The sequence below is a fragment of the Oncorhynchus mykiss genome, chromosome 2, assembly GCF_057628025.1.
Source record: "Oncorhynchus mykiss isolate SJ-2025 chromosome 2, ASM5762802v1, whole genome shotgun sequence".
NCBI classification, from domain to species: Eukaryota; Metazoa; Chordata; class Actinopteri; order Salmoniformes; family Salmonidae; genus Oncorhynchus; species Oncorhynchus mykiss.
The window spans coordinates 90,330,131-90,343,866 of NC_143023.1; the positions used below are offsets into that span (position 1 = coordinate 90,330,131).

Below are 13,736 nucleotides of genomic sequence, written 5' to 3' on the forward strand. Positions count from 1 at the left end.
AAATATGAATAGTTCATCAGGCCATCTAAAAGCACAAGGTGGAAAAATTCCTTTCAATACTGCACATCAGAGTTCAAGGAGGTCATAATAAGGCACAAAAGTTATGGCAGACAGTCAAACACTGTATATACAGTGCATTCAGAAAGTATTCAGACCCCTTGACCTTTTCCACATTTTGTTACGTTATAACCTTAATCTAAAATGGATTAAATTGTTTTTCCCCCCTCATCAATCTACATATAATACAATACTAATGGCAAAGCAAATATCACATTTACATAAGTATTCAGACCCTTTACTCAGTACTTTGTTGAAACACCTTTGGCAGCGATAACAGCTTTGAGTCTTCTTGGGTATGACGCCAAAAGCTTGGCACACCTGTATTTGGGGAGTTTTTCCCATTCTTCTCTACAGATTCTCTCAAGCTCTGTCAGGTTGGATGGGGAGCATCGCTGCAAAACATTTTTCAAGTCTCTCCAGAGAAGTCCGGAATCTGTCTGGGCCACTCAAGGACATTCAGAGACTCCTGAAGCCACTCTTGCATTTTCTTGGCTGTGTGCTTAGGGTCGTTGTCCTTCTGGCAGGCTCTCCCATCTCCACAGAGGACCTCTGGAGCCCTGTCAGAGTGACCATTGGGCTAGCTCTAGGAAGAGTCATGGTGGTTCCAAACTTCATCCATTTAAGAATGATGGAGGCCACTGTGTTGTTGGGGACATTTTTTGGTACACTTTCCTAGATCTGTGCCTCAACACAATCCTGTCTCGGAGCTCTACGGAAAATGCCTTTGACCTTATGGCTTGGTTTTTGCTCTGACACGCACTGTCAACTGTGGGACCTTATATTTACAGGTGTGTGCGTTTCCAAATCATGTCCAATCAATTGAATTACCACAGGTGGACTCCAATCAAGTTGTAGAAACATCTCAAGCATGATCAATGAAAACAGGAAGCACCTGAGCTCAATTTTAAGTCTCATAGCAAAGGGTCTGAATACTTATGTAAATAAGGTATTTCTGTTTTTATTTTTAATACATTTGCTACAATTTCAATAAATCTGGTTTTGCTTTGTCATTATGGGGTATTGTGTGTAGATTGATGAGGGAAGAAACGAATTTAATACATTTCAGAATAAGGCTATAATGTAACAAAATGTGAAAAAAAGTCAAGGGGTCTGAATACTTTCCAAATGCACTGTAATTCAACCTAGCACATCCAACCCAGCTGTGAATACTCAGTGTAGTGTAGAGACATTTTCATTCCATTTCTAACTGTGAGGGTGAATCTTGGCCAGCCTACTCATGAGAGTTCAACCAGTGTGTGATTTTGAAAAGGCCGGATCAGGTCCATCATTCCTGTACCTTTCCATTTCCATTCCTGTAATTTCTCCATTTGTGTGTTCATTTTACTGCACTGGGATAAATCAGCATCACACAGAGTGTTTCTTGGTAGCCTTAAACAAGTCTACTTTGAAACAAAAGTATACACCTTTTTTTTTACACATGGTTAGAGGCTTACAAAAAGAAGACGTCAGATACAGAGTTGAAATGTATTCAATTTTGAGTTTGCATACCAATATAACACTTTATCACAGAAGACTGAAATGTAATGACCCCATTTGACATAGAAACAACAGTTTTTCTGTGTTTAAAAAAAAGAAAGTTTATTCATAATGAAATTATGAAAAATATGAATAAAGGGAAAGGAAAAGGGGGATACCTAGTCAGTTGTATAGGGAAAGGGGGATACCTAGTCAGTTGTATAGGGAAAGGGGGATACCTAGTCAGTTGTATAGGGAAAGGGGGGATACCTAGTCAGTTGTATAGGGAAAGGGGGATACCTAGTCAGTTGTATAGGGAAAGGGGGATACCTAGTCAGTTGTATAGGGAAAGGGGGGATACCTAGTCAGTTGTATAGGGAAGGGGGGATATCTAGTCAGTTGTATAGGGAAAGGGGGATACCTAGTCAGTTGTATAGGGAAAGGGGGGATACCTAGTCAGTTGTATAGGGAAGGGGGGATACCTAGTCAGTTGTATAGGGAAAGGGGGATACCTAGTCAGTTGTATAGGGAAAGGGGGATACCTAGTCAGTTGTATAGGGAAAGGGGGATACCTAGTCAGTTGTATAGGGAAAGGGGGATACCTAGTCAGTTGTATAGGGAAAGGGGGATACCTAGTCAGTTGTATAGGGAAAGGGGGATACCTAGTCAGTTGTGTAGGGAAAGGGGGATACCTAGTCAGTTGTATAGGGAAAGGGGGATACCTAGTCAGTTGTGTAGGGAAAGGGGGACACCTAGTCAGTTGTATAGTGAAAGGGGGATACCTAGTCAGTTGTACAACTGAATGCATTCAACTGAAATGTGTCTTCTGCATTTAACCCAACCCCTTTGAATAATAACATTCAGCCCATAAGGCCACCAGGTCAATTGACTGCAGGAAAGGGCTTCCTATAATGGATGGCACAGCACACAAACACAGTGAATCACTTTCCCGGTCATGTAACCTCCTTCTTTTTTCTAGTTTGACACGTTTCTCCTGCCTGTCACATGTGGCTGGCCATGGCTTTTCTTTCCTCTAACACAACTCGTGTGGAGAGTCACTGGCTCAGATTTCTGCTACGCTTGTAATTTCTGGCTGCTCGAGTCTAACTGGAGATGGAGGAAGTGGTGCTGAATGTGGTTAGTAGCCCGGAGGAGATGAGGATGGGTACTAGATTCTGGAGTCGCGGGCCCCCATGCTTCCTATATACAGCAATCTGGTGTTCCTTGTGGAACTGTGTGTGTTTTTAATAAAGGACTCCTGAAAGTGCACCGGCAGCTGATTCACCGTAGCCTCCAGTCCACACAGCTGTGGGGTGGACAAAACCAGTTCAACTCTGCCCAAAGTAGACAGCCAAGTGTAAATGTTTGCAGTGTGGTTAGGGGCCATTGATATTGTATATTTACCTAGATGGCCCACTAAAGCAAACATGTCCTAGAATAATGGAATAAATCTTTACTATGGAAAGCTTGACATATGTCTTAATATTCCAAAAAACCTGTGTTCGACAGTAACTGGGACGAATGGCTATCATTCACAAACCAGTAAGACCTGATTAACTAATAATATCTTGTTAACAATAAAATATGAAACAAAGATAAATTACGTATGATATTGCCAACTACTTTAACGATTTTTTCATTGGCAAGATTAGCAAATTTAGGCATGACATGCCAGCAACAAATGCTGACACTACACATCCAAGTATATCTGACCAAATTATTGAAAAACAAGCATTGTAATTTTGAATTCTGTAAAGTGAGTGTGGAAGACGTGAATTTTTTGTTGGTGTTGTCTATCAACAATGAGAAGCCACTGGGGTTTGACAACTTGGATGGAAAATTACTGAGGATAATAAATTACGATATTGCCACTCCTATTTGCCATATCTTCAAGTTAAGCCTACTAGAAAGTGTGTGACCTCAGGCCTGAAGGGAAGCAATAGTAATAAATAGGAAAGTCCTCTTTACTGGCTCAAATAGCCAACCAATCAGCCTGTTACCAAACCTTAGTAAACTTTTGGAAAAAATGGTGTTTGACCAGATACAATGCTATTTTACAGTAAACAAATTGACAACAGACTTTCAGCACGCTTATAGGGAAGGACAATCAACAAGCACAGCACTTACACAAATGATTGGCTGAAAGAAATTGATAAATAAAAAGATTGGGGGGCTGTTTTGTTAGACTTCAGTGCGGCTTTTGACATTATCGATCATAGTCCGCTGCTGGAAAAATGCATGTGTTATGGCTTTACACCCCCTGCCATATTGTGGATGAAGAGTTACTTGTCTAACAGAAAATAGAAGGTGTTCTTCAATGGAAGCCTCTACAACAGAATCCAGGTAGAATCAGGAATTCCCCAGGGCAGCTGTCTAGGCCCCTTACTTTTTTCAATCTTTACTAATGACATAAGTAAAGCCAGTGTGTCTATGTACGCGGATGACTCAACACTATACACATCAGCTATTACAGCAACTGAAATCACTGCAAAACTTAACAAAGAGCTGCAGTTAGTTACAGAATGGGTGGCAAGGAATAAATTAGTCCTAAATATTTATAAAACCAAAAGCATTTTATTTTGGACAAATCATTCACTAAACCCTAAACCTCAATGAAATATTGTAACTAATAATGTGGAAATTGAGCAAGTAGAGGTGACTAAACTACTTGGAGTAACCCTGGATTGTAAACTATCATGGTCAAAACATATTGATACAATATTAGCTAAGATGGGTAGAAGTCTGTCCATAATAAAGCACTGCTCTGCCTCCTTAACAGCACTATCAATAAGATTGGTCCTACAGGCCGTGTTGTCAGGTGCCATGAAGAAGGACTTAGAAAAAATGCAATTGTCTCAGAGCAGGGCAACACGGCTGGCCCTTGGCTGTACACAGAGAACTAACACTAATAGTATGCATGTCAATTTCTCCTGGCTCTAAGTGGAGGAGAGATTGACTTCATCACTACTTATATTTGTGAGAGGTATTGACATGTTGAATGCACCGAGCTGTCTGTTTGAACTACTGGCCCACAGCTTGGACACCCATGCATACCCTCACAAGACATGCCACCAGAGGCCTCTTCACAGTCCCCAAGTCCAGAACAGACTATGGGATGCGGACGGTATCACATAGAGCCATGACTACGTGGAACTCTATTCCACATCAAGTAACTGAAGCAAGCAGTAAAATTTTATTTAAAAAAAAAACAGATACAAATACACCTTATGGAACAGCAGGGACTGTAAAGCAGCAACACAAACATAGGCACAGACACATGCATACGCACACGATAGCATACGCACTATACACATACATACACATGGATTCTGTGTTGTATATATAGTTGAAGTCGGAAGTTTACATACACTTATGTTGGAGTCATTAAAACTTGTTTTTCAACCCCTCCACAAAGTTATTTTAAACAAACTATAGTTTTGGCAAGAAGGTGAGGACATCTACTTTGTGCATGGCACAAACAATTGTTTATAGCTTGGAAAATTACAGAAAATTATGTCATGGCTTTAGAAGCTTCTGATAGGCTAATTGACATAATTTGAGTCAATTGGAGGTGTACCTGTGGATGTATTTCAAGGCCTACCTTCAAACTCAGTGCCTCTGCTTGACATCATGGGAAAATCAAAAGAAATCAGCCAATACCTCAGAAATAAAATTGTAGACCTCCACAAGTCTGGTTCATCCTTGGGAGCCATTTCCAAATGCCTGAAGGTACCACATTCATCTGTACAAACAATAGTATGCAAGTATAAACACCTCCTAGAGATGAACGTGCTTTGGTGTGAAAAGTGAATATCAATTCCAGAACAACAGCAAAGGACCTTGTGAAGATGCTGGAGGAAACAGGTACAAAAGTATCTATATTCACAGTAAAACGAGTCCTTTATCGACATAACCTGAAAGGCCGCTCAGCAAGGAAGAAGCCACTGCTCCAAAACCGCCATAAAAAAGCCTGACTAAGGTTTGCAACTGCACATGGGGACAAAGATTGTACTTTCTGGAGAAATGTCCCCTGGTTTGATGAAACAAAAACAGAACTGTTTGGCCATAATGACCATTGTTATGTTTGGAGGAAAAAGGGGGAGGCTTGCAAGCCGAAGAACACCATCCCAACCGTGAAGCACGGGGGTAGCAGCATCATGTTGTGGTGGTTCTTTGCTGCAGGGGGGACTGGTGCACTTCACAAAATAGATGGTATCATGAGGGAGGAAAATTACGTGGATATATTGAAGCAACATCTCAAGACATCAGTCAGGAAGTTAAAGCTTGGTTGAAAATGGGCCCACAACTTCCAAAGTTGTGGCAAAATGGCTTAAGGACAACAAAGTCAAGGTATTGGAGTGGCCATCACAAAGCCCTGACCACAATCCTATAGAACATTTGTGGGCAGAACTGAAAAAGCATGTGCGAGCAAGGAGGCCTTCAAACCTGACTCAGTTACACCAGCTCTGTCAGGAGGAATGGGCCAAAATTCACCCAACATATTGTGGGAAGCTTGTGGATGGCTATCTGAAACATTTGACCCAAGTTAAACAATTTAAAGGCAATGCTACCAAATACTAATTGGATGTATGTAAACTTCTGACCCACTGGGAATGTGATGAAAGAAATAAAAGCTTAAATAAATCTTTCTCTCTAATATTTTTTTGACATTTCACATTCTTAAAATAAAGTGGTGATCCTAACTGACCTTAGACAGGGTATTTTTACTAGGATTACATTTCAGGAATTGTGAAATACTGAGTTGAAATGTATTTGGCTAAGGTGTATGTAAATTTCTGACTTCAACTGAATGTTGTAGTGGAGTGGGGGCCTGAGGGCACACACTTAATCTGTTGTGAAATCTGTTGTGAATGTATTGTAATGTTTTTAAAATTATATAACTGCCTTAATTTTACTGGACCCCAAGAAGAGTAGCTATACCTACTGGATGGCATCTTCTGTTTGCTTTTATTTAATTGTTTCTGTTGTTAATCTTTATTGTTTTTGCTGTATTGTTTTGACAAGATGAACAAAATGTCCTTGAGTAAAGATATCCTACAGACAGACATCAAGCCCAAAGTACCACATGGCCCCAGAAATGACCCCAAATACATGTTTCTAGTAGTCGTTCTGCACCACAGTACCTATCCTTTCTGCTAAAACATTTTATTAGGTGGCAGGTTTTTACATTTCACTGCAGGAGTGGAATATCTATCACTGAATCAATCAATCAATAAATCAATCAATCAAATGTATTCATAAATCCTATTTTACATATGCAGTTGTCACAATGTGCATTTACAGTAACCCAGCTTGTATTTGGCTGTACTCCTCAGTAGTACAACTAAACCGTAGCCATGAACTCAGTTGTCACAATGTTAATTTACACTAACCCAGCCTGTCTTTGGTTGTACTCCCCACTAGAGGCCAACGTTTCTGGAACCTGGAAGTGTTTTAATAAACATTTCGCTGACTCGTCAATACGTTATCTCTAACTAAATTATTGAACTCAAATTCCCATGAGCATTGTTTCCTCTAACCACAGTTGCCATGAATGGAGAAGCAGGGCTAGTTTTAAGTGTTGCAGAACCTTCCTGTTAGCAGTTCAGCTCCCCTGGACGGATTTCCAAACCCGGGTCGCTATTGAGCAATATCCCAGATGGAGTGTAAAAACAAACACACACACACATACACACACTGGCCCTGCAGGCCTCGTTTACTGACATGCACACACACACACAGACGCACAGACACACACACACACTAACCTCGCAGGCCCCGCAGGCCCAGAGTCTGGTGAGTGTGTGTGCTTCTCGACAGGGAGCAACTAAACAGCCTACTAGAGGGCGCAACTAAACAGTCCTACTACAGGGAGCAACAAAACAGGCCTACAGGGAGCAACTAAACAGTCCTACTACAGGGAGCAACTAAACAGGCCTACAGGGAGCAACTAAACAGTCCTACTATAGAGAGCAACTAAACAGGCTACTAGAGGGAACAACTAAACAGGCTACTAGAGGGAACAACTAAACAGGCTACTAGAGGGAACAACTAAACAGGCTACTAGAGGGAGCAACTAAACAGGCTACTAGAGGGAACAACTAAACAGTCTACTAGAGGGAACAACTAAACAGGTTACTAGAGGGAGCAACTAAACAGGCTACTAGAGGGAACAACTAAACAGGTCTACTAGAGGGAACAACTAAACAGTCTACTAGCGGGATCAACTAAACAGGCTACTAGAGGGAACAACTAAACAGGCTACTAGAGGGAACAACTAAACAGTCTACTAGAGGGATCAACTAAACAGTCTACTAGAGGGATCAACTAAACAGGCTACTAGAGGGAGCAACTAAACAGTCTACTAGAGGGAACAACTAAACAGTCTACTAGAGGGAGCAACTAAACAGGCAACTAGAGGGATCAACTAAACAGGCTACTAGAGGGAGCAACTAAACAGGCTGCTAGAGGGAGCAACTAAACAGGCTACTAGAGGGAACAACTAAACAGGCTACTAGAGGGAGCAACTAAACAGGCAACTAGAGGGAGCAACTAAACAGGCTACTAGAGGGAGCAACTAAACAGGCAACTAGAGGGATCAACTAAACAGGCTACTAGAGGGAGCAACTAAACAGGCTACTAGAGGGAGCAACTAAACAGGCAACTAGAGGGATCAACTAAACAGGCTACTAGAGGGAGCAACTAAACAGGCTGCTAGAGGGAGCAACTAAACAGGCTACTAGAGGGAACAACTAAACAGGCAACTAGAGGGATCAACTAAACAGTCTACTAGAGGGAGCAACTAAACAGGCTGCTAGAGGGAGCAACTAAACAGGCTACTAGAGGGAACAACTAAACAGGCTACTAGAGGGAGCAACTAAACAGGCAACTAGAGGGATCAACTAAACAGGCTACTAGAGGGAGCAACTAAACAGGCTACTAGAGGGAGCAACTAAACAGTCTACTAGAGGGAGCAAATAAACAGTCTACTAGAGGGAGCAACTAAACAGGCTACTAGAGGGAGCAACTAAACAGGTCTACTAGAGGGATAAACTAAACAGGCTACTAGAGGGAACAACTAAACAGGTCTACTAGAGGGAACAACTAAACAGGCTACTAGAGGGAGCAACTAAACAGGCTACTAGAGGGAGCAACTAAACAGGTCTACTAGAGGGAACAACTAAACAGTCTACTAGAGGGAGCAACTAAACAGGCTGCTAGAGGGATCAACTAAACAGGCTACTAGAGGGATCAACTAAACAGGTCTACTAGAGGGAACAACTAAACAGTCTACTAGAGGGAGCAACTAAACAGGCTGCTAGAGGGAGCAACTAAACAGGTCTACTAGAGGGAACAACTAAACAGGCCTACAGGGAGCAACTAAACAGTCCTACTATAGAGAGCAACTAAACAGGCTACTACAGGGAACAACTAAACAGGCTACTAGAGGGAACAACTAAACAGGCTACTAGAGGGAACAACTAAACAGGCTACTAGAGGGAGCAACTAAACAGGCTACTAGAGGGAACAACTACACAGGCTACTAGAGGGAGCAACTAAACAGGCTACTAGAGGGAACAACTAAACAGTCTACTAGAGGGAACAACTAAACAGGCTACTAGAGGGAGCAACTAAACAGGCTACTAGAGGGAACAACTAAACAGGTTACTAGAGGGAGCAACTAAACAGGCTACTAGAGGGAACAACTAAACAGGTCTACTAGAGGGAACAACTAAACAGTCTACTAGCGGGATCAACTAAACAGGCTACTAGAGGGAACAACTAAACAGTCTACTAGAGGGATCAACTAAACAGTCTACTAGAGGGATCAACTAAACAGGCTACTAGAGGGAGCAACTAAACAGTCTACTAGAGGGAGCAACTAAACAGTCTACTAGAGGGAACAACTAAACAGTCTACTAGAGGGAGCAACTAAACAGGCAACTAGAGGGATCAACTAAACAGGCTACTAGAGGGAGCAACTAAACAGGCTGCTAGAGGGAGCAACTAAACAGGCTACTAGAGGGAACAACTAAACAGGCTACTAGAGGGAGCAACTAAACAGGCAACTAGAGGGAGCAACTAAACAGGCTACTAGAGGGAGCAACTAAACAGGCAACTAGAGGGATCAACTAAACAGGCTACTAGAGGGAGCAACTAAACAGGCTACTAGAGGGAGCAACTAAACAGGCTACTAGAGGGAGCAACTAAACAGGCAACTAGAGGGATCAACTAAACAGGCTACTAGAGGGAGCAACTAAACAGGCTGCTAGAGGGAGCAACTAAACAGTCTACTAGAGGGAGCAACTAAACAGGCTGCTAGAGGGAGCAACTAAACAGGCTACTAGAGGGAACAACTAAACAGGCTACTAGAGGGAGCAACTAAACAGGCAACTAGAGGGATCAACTAAACAGGCTACTAGAGGGAGCAACTAAACAGGCTACTAGAGGGAGCAACTAAACAGGCTGCTAGAGGGAGCAACTAAACAGGCTACTAGAGGGAGCAACTAAACAGGCTGCTAGAGGGAGCAACTAAACAGGCTACTAGAGGGAGCAACTAAACAGTCTACTAGAGGGAGCAAATAAACAGTCTACTAGAGGGAGCAACTAAACAGGCTACTAGAGGGAGCAACTAAACAGGTCTACTAGAGGGATAAACTAAACAGGCTACTAGAGGGAACAACTAAACAGGTCTACTAGAGGGAACAACTAAACAGGCTACTAGAGGGAGCAACTAAACAGGCTACTAGAGGGAGCAACTAAACAGGTCTACTAGAGGGAACAACTAAACAGTCTACTAGAGGGAGCAACTAAACAGGCTGCTAGAGGGATCAACTAAACAGGCTACTAGAGGGATCAACTAAACAGGTCTACTAGAGGGAACAACTAAACAGTCTACTAGAGGGAGCAACTAAACAGGCTGCTAGAGGGAGCAACTAAACAGGTCTACTAGAGGGAACAACTAAACAGGCCTACAGGGAGCAACTAAACAGTCCTACTATAGAGAGCAACTAAACAGGCTACTACAGGGAACAACTAAACAGGCTACTAGAGGGAACAACTAAACAGGCTACTAGAGGGAACAACTAAACAGGCTACTAGAGGGAGCAACTAAACAGGCTACTAGAGGGAACAACTAAACAGGCTACTAGAGGGAGCAACTAAACAGGCTACTAGAGGGAACAACTAAACAGTCTACTAGAGGGAACAACTAAACAGGCTACTAGAGGGAGCAACTAAACAGGCTACTAGAAGGAACAACTAAACAGGCTACTAGAGGGATCAACTAAACAGGTCTACTAGAGGGAACAACTAAACAGTCTACTAGCGGGATCAACTAAACAGGCTACTAGAGGGAACAACTAAACAGGCTACTAGAGGGAACAACTAAACAGTCTACTAGAGGGATCAACTAAACAGTCTACTAGAGGGATCAACTAAACAGGCTACTAGAGGGAGCAACTAAACAGTCTACTAGAGGGAACAACTAAACAGTCTACTAGAGGGAGCAACTAAACAGGCAACTAGAGGGATCAACTAAACAGGCTGCTAGAGGGAGCAACTAAACAGGCTACTAGAGGGAACAACTAAACAGGCTACTAGAGGGAGCAACTAAACAGGCAACTAGAGGGAGCAACTAAACAGGCTACTAGAGGGAGCAACTAAACAGGCAACTAGAGGGATCAACTAAACAGGCTACTAGAGGGAGCAACTAAACAGGCTACTAGAGGGAGCAACTAAACAGGCAACTAGAGGGATCAACTAAACAGGCTACTAGAGGGAGCAACTAAACAGGCTGCTAGAGGGAGCAACTAAACAGGCTACTAGAGGGAACAACTAAACAGGCAACTAGAGGGATCAACTAAACAGTCTACTAGAGGGAGCAACTAAACAGGCTGCTAGAGGGAGCAACTAAACAGGCTACTAGAGGGAACAACTAAACAGGCTACTAGAGGGAGCAACTAAACAGGCAACTAGAGGGATCAACTAAACAGGCTACTAGAGGGAGCAACTAAACAGGCTACTAGAGGGAGCAACTAAACAGGCTGCTAGAGGGAGCAACTAAACAGGCTACTAGAGGGAGCAACTAAACAGGCTGCTAGAGGGAGCAACTAAACAGGCTACTAGAGGGAGCAACTAAACAGTCTACTAGAGGGAGCAAATAAACAGTCTACTAGAGGGAGCAACTAAACAGGCTACTAGAGGGAGCAACTAAACAGGTCTACTAGAGGGATAAACTAAACAGGCTACTAGAGGGAACAACTAAACAGGTCTACTAGAGGGAACAACTAAACAGGCTACTAGAGGGAGCAACTAAACAGGCTACTAGAGGGAGCAACTAAACAGGTCTACTAGAGGGAACAACTAAACAGTCTACTAGAGGGAGCAACTAAACAGGCTGCTAGAGGGATCAACTAAACAGGCTACTAGAGGGATCAACTAAACAGGTCTACTAGAGGGAACAACTAAACAGTCTACTAGAGGGAGCAACTAAACAGGCTGCTAGAGGGAGCAACTAAACAGGTCTACTAGAGGGAACAACTAAACAGGCCTACAGGGAGCAACTAAACAGTCCTACTATAGAGAGCAACTAAACAGGCTACTACAGGGAACAACTAAACAGGCTACTAGAGGGAACAACTAAACAGGCTACTAGAGGGAACAACTAAACAGGCTACTAGAGGGAGCAACTAAACAGGCTACTAGAGGGAACAACTAAACAGGCTACTAGAGGGAGCAACTAAACAGGCTACTAGAGGGAACAACTAAACAGTCTACTAGAGGGAACAACTAAACAGGCTACTAGAGGGAGCAACTAAACAGGCTACTAGAGGGAACAACTAAACAGGTTACTAGAGGGAGCAACTAAACAGGCTACTAGAGGGAACAACTAAACAGGTCTACTAGAGGGAACAACTAAACAGTCTACTAGCGGGATCAACTAAACAGGCTACTAGAGGGAACAACTAAACAGTCTACTAGAGGGATCAACTAAACAGTCTACTAGAGGGATCAACTAAACAGGCTACTAGAGGGAGCAACTAAACAGTCTACTAGAGGGAGCAACTAAACAGTCTACTAGAGGGAACAACTAAACAGTCTACTAGAGGGAGCAACTAAACAGGCAACTAGAGGGATCAACTAAACAGGCTACTAGAGGGAGCAACTAAACAGGCTGCTAGAGGGAGCAACTAAACAGGCTACTAGAGGGAACAACTAAACAGGCTACTAGAGGGAGCAACTAAACAGGCAACTAGAGGGAGCAACTAAACAGGCTACTAGAGGGAGCAACTAAACAGGCAACTAGAGGGATCAACTAAACAGGCTACTAGAGGGAGCAACTAAACAGGCTACTAGAGGGAGCAACTAAACAGGCTACTAGAGGGAGCAACTAAACAGGCAACTAGAGGGATCAACTAAACAGGCTACTAGAGGGAGCAACTAAACAGGCTGCTAGAGGGAGCAACTAAACAGGCTACTAGAGGGAACAACTAAACAGGCAACTAGAGGGATCAACTAAACAGTCTACTAGAGGGAGCAACTAAACAGGCTGCTAGAGGGAGCAACTAAACAGGCTACTAGAGGGAACAACTAAACAGGCTACTAGAGGGAGCAACTAAACAGGCAACTAGAGGGATCAACTAAACAGGCTACTAGAGGGAGCAACTAAACAGGCTACTAGAGGGAGCAACTAAACAGGCTGCTAGAGGGAGCAACTAAACAGGCTACTAGAGGGAGCAACTAAACAGGCTGCTAGAGGGAGCAACTAAACAGGCTACTAGAGGGAGCAACTAAACAGTCTACTAGAGGGAGCAAATAAACAGTCTACTAGAGGGAGCAACTAAACAGGCTACTAGAGGGAGCAACTAAACAGGTCTACTAGAGGGATAAACTAAACAGGCTACTAGAGGGAACAACTAAACAGGTCTACTAGAGGGAACAACTAAACAGGCTACTAGAGGGAGCAACTAAACAGGCTACTAGAGGGAGCAACTAAACAGGTCTACTAGAGGGAACAACTAAACAGTCTACTAGAGGGAGCAACTAAACAGGCTGCTAGAGGGAGCAACTAAACAGGTCTACTAGAGGGAACAACTAAACAGGCCTACAGGGAGCAACTAAACAGTCCTACTATAGAGAGCAACTAAACAGGCTACTACAGGGAACAACTAAACAGGCTACTAGAGGGAACAACTAAA

At 42.9% G+C, this 13,736-nt stretch overlaps 1 protein-coding gene across 1 annotated transcript in view; it reads right to left on the bottom strand.

The window, feature by feature from the left end:
- met (MET proto-oncogene, receptor tyrosine kinase) overlaps positions 1-13,736 on the bottom strand; it is a 100,710-nt gene that overhangs the window by 31,011 nt on the left and 55,963 nt on the right. The gene's annotated exons all lie outside the window — the stretch shown is intronic.